The sequence below is a fragment of the Bactrocera latifrons genome, unplaced genomic scaffold (assembly GCF_001853355.1).
Source record: "Bactrocera latifrons isolate USDA-ARS-PBARC rearing strain unplaced genomic scaffold, ASM185335v1 scaffold_399, whole genome shotgun sequence".
NCBI classification, from domain to species: Eukaryota; Metazoa; Arthropoda; class Insecta; order Diptera; family Tephritidae; genus Bactrocera; species Bactrocera latifrons.
This window is the reverse complement of record NW_017537044.1, coordinates 177,499-181,278: the sequence shown is the minus strand read 5'-3', so window position 1 is coordinate 181,278 and position 3,780 is coordinate 177,499. Positions and strand designations below refer to the sequence as shown.

Genomic DNA, 3,780 nt, shown 5'->3' with positions numbered 1-3,780 from the left:
AATGCTTGTTTAAAAATTTAAAAAATAAATTGTGAAATATAGATTTTAAAAATTTTCCTACCAAAAATTAAAAACAGAGTTGCCAAGTTTTTATAAAATAATTACCCACACTTGGTGAAAAAACTATTTTGGGGTATTAAAAAATGGTTGTTTGATAAAGTTGCCACCTTTCATAACAAATTGAATAGAAGAATAAGGTTATTCAAAAATTTGATCAATTATTTTGGAACATTGTTTGGTAAAGTTGCCACCTTTTGAAATGAATTTAATTATCCGATTGAACAGAGGCGTAAGATTATCAATTTTTTTTTATCAAATCACGTTTTGAAGCGTTTAAAGAAAAAAAGTTTGAGGTTGCCATTTGAAAAAACAAAATTAATAACAGAATTGATTAGAAGCGTAAGGTTTTTCAAAACTTAATCAAAGGACGTTTTGAAAAATTTTAAGTAAAAAAAATTTTTGAGGTTGCCACCTTTTGAAATAAATTTGATAATTTGATTAAACAGAAGCGTAAGGTTTTTCAAAACTTAATCAAAGGACGTTTTGAAAAATGTTAAGTAAAAAAATTGTTTGAGGTTGCCACCTCTTCGAGCAAATTTAATAAAATTACAGAATTGAGCCGGTAGTTTATTTGAATAAATGGATGCTTTAGCACAATTTAAGAAATATAGTAGAATGAGGTTGCCACCTTATTGAAAATTAAAAAAAAAAAACATGAAATTAAAGCTTGCAAATTGTAACAATTTATGAAAGAAAACATTAGTAACTTTAGGAATAGACTAATGGCAAAATTTTTTCCTTTCTAAGTTGCCACATTGCTGCATATAAATAATGCAGCACAAACCAACTAAGAAATATATTGTTAGTGTCTTGCAGCACTTCCCTACAACAAATTAATTGATATGTAAATGGAATACCAGGACATTTCAACAAGTTTTCAACTGTGTACTTTAATTGAATTTATTTGCGCTAAATAAATGGCAACAAACAATGGCATGTGCTTCTTTTACACACATACATACACCATTTGCCAATTATACGCACGCACACACATAGCAGAGCATATAAATTAACATAATGCACTTGCATATGCACAATAAATCAGTTTGTCGGCGGAAGCAGAACTCGCAACGCTTGCAACTTAACTGCAATTTGACTGCGAAAGATAGGAAGAAAAAATAATGAAAAATACAATTGAATTGTTTTTGGCTGCGCCAACAAAGTTAACTGCATACAATTTACGATTTATTTTTACACCAGCAACAACAAAAATGAAAATGTCAGAAAAGTCGAAAAAGTGGAGCAATTAAATGCCTGGCTGTGGGCCCATGAAAAATGTAATATATCCTGTGTTGCAGCAATTAGAGTTATGTTATGTTGCAGTTCCGTTGCTTTTCGGTAGTTGCTAGTTTTCATATTATTGTTGTTGCTGCTGCTGTGGCCGCACGTGCACAAATATAGCGTGCATAGGTAATGGTAATTTACTACTGTTGCGGCGAATTCCCCAACTGCAAATGCTATTTACCGTTAAGTAGCGTAAACATCGGTCCACTTGGACAATTATAAGCCAACAAAATCACAAATGCAATTAGAGTGAACTGTGTTGTGTAAATGAAGTGCATGACAGCGAAGCGAAGAGGAGCGAGTAGAGTGCCATGAGAAAGAGAGAGACAGGGGAAGCGAGCGTAGAACTACCGGAAATGAAAGCACATATGCGTTATTATGTATGCAAGTGAGGTTGAAGGCGCATATTTTTGTATGTTGCAAATGTGAGCCGAACTAAGGTTTGTATATGCATTTTATAGGCTATAGTTGAAAAGGGATGAAATAAAAAATAAAAAATACTCCAAAAATTATAGAAGACTTTTAAATTTATTGTTTAGAGTATGCTGTTTAGTACTAGAGGCTGAAAGATCCATTTACATAAAATAATTGAAAGTTTCGACGGATAGCGCTCGTAATTAAATTTTTCTAAAAATCGCTTTCGGTTTGAAATACTCTTCATTATGAGTTCATGTCTTACCAAACTATTGTTATATGCCTGGATTTAACGCCTGGACACCATAGTATAATAGAAGGTGGGGCAATCACAATTTCCCCAAAATATGTATTCAACGAGATCCTAATTAAACCGATTTTTTCAAGTTCTAGTATGGAGAACTTTTTTATTTTAAAGGATATTTTAACGAAATTTGACATGGACAATTTTCCAGGGCAACGCTATAATTTCTGAACATATCGTTCAGATCTCATCAATATCGCATATAGTTGCCATACAAACTGAACGATTAAAATCAAGTTCTTGTATGGTAAACTTTTTCATTTCACGAGTTATCCACAAGAAATTTGGTATGAATTATTGCTTAGGGTATTGGTACAAACTCCAAAGAAATTGTATAGATCCGATCACTATAGCCTATAACTGCCATACAAACTGAATTATCAAAAACAAATTCTTGTGTGGAAAAGTTTTTTTATTGGACAAGATATCGACACGAAATTTGGCATCGAGTATTGCCCAAAGCAAGGCTAAAATCTGCGAACGTATTGTGCAGATCGGACAACTGTAGCATATAGCGGCCATACAAAATGACTGACCAAAATCAAGATAAAGATACTTTTATAGTTTTATGCCATAAGAAATGCTACTGTGAAGGGTATAACCGCTGCAGTCCAGATGCAGATAAATTATTATTATTTTTTTTTATAAAAAATAATTTTTTTGTTGCTGTAATTTTATTGCACTAATATATAAAGGTAACATTTCGGTATACTCTTTCATAATTTATGATTATTTTTCAATAAAAACCATTTTTGTGTAAAAATTTCTTTGAAACTTTTTGATTTATGCTCATGCAAAAAGCAAAAAAAAAAGTAGACAAAATTTATAATTTTCGTAGATTTATAATTTTTCCGCCATTTCACACTCATATTTTACATAATTTGTAATTAATAAAGCACTTAAGTCGACTTCACGAAACTTAATATATATTAAAATACGCCTGGGAATCGCACATGTGCGCAGTCATGCGTGTGAAGACATATAGATATGTGCGGCAAATAATTCATTAACGGCAACTCAAGTGAGGTGTAAGCATTTATTATTTGCACATTGATTATTTACTCAATATTATGAGCAACACTTTTATATGCGCGCCTTAAAAGCCAAATATGAAGTTTATGTGGCCATGATTTTTTGTTTGCTCAGCACTGTAGTTCAGTTGTGCAGGAGCAGCTGGTTCATATCTGGAAGCACACTTCACTAAGCCGCCAGCAACTTATTTACAAACAAACATACATATGTGAGAATGTCGCACGGGGCAATGCGTATGCAGGCAGCTACTGTGTTTGTTATTGTTATTTGCAGAGTTTGTAACAGCTGTGCATAATTTATAGATTATTTAATTTTGGAATATGGTGTTCAATTAAATCGCAGCAGTGACTGGCACGCATATGCTATGCGTACTACCGCATACCAGTGATATTATTTGTATATATGTGTATAAATATATAGATATATACGCATATATGTATGTATTTTGAATATTTTTGATATAAAATATATACGTACAGTTATGTCTGCACAACTGTCGCATTTCAGCAATATTAACCGCCTGCGTGCTATTGCGATGCCAATATTGCGCGTTACGTATACGCCCCGCGCTGCAGTTTTTCTGGCCACACATGGCGTATACGCAATTAATGAATATAAATGTTCTATTTTGTTTCGGCTTTTTACACACGGAACAAGCAACTTCAATATACACATATACAATATAT

At 32.5% G+C, this 3,780-nt stretch overlaps 1 protein-coding gene across 7 annotated transcripts in view; it reads right to left on the bottom strand.

Moving 5' to 3' along the window:
* LOC108972351 (heterogeneous nuclear ribonucleoprotein L-like) overlaps positions 1-3,780 on the bottom strand; it is a 108,460-nt gene that overhangs the window by 33,148 nt on the left and 71,532 nt on the right. The window lies entirely within an intron of this gene.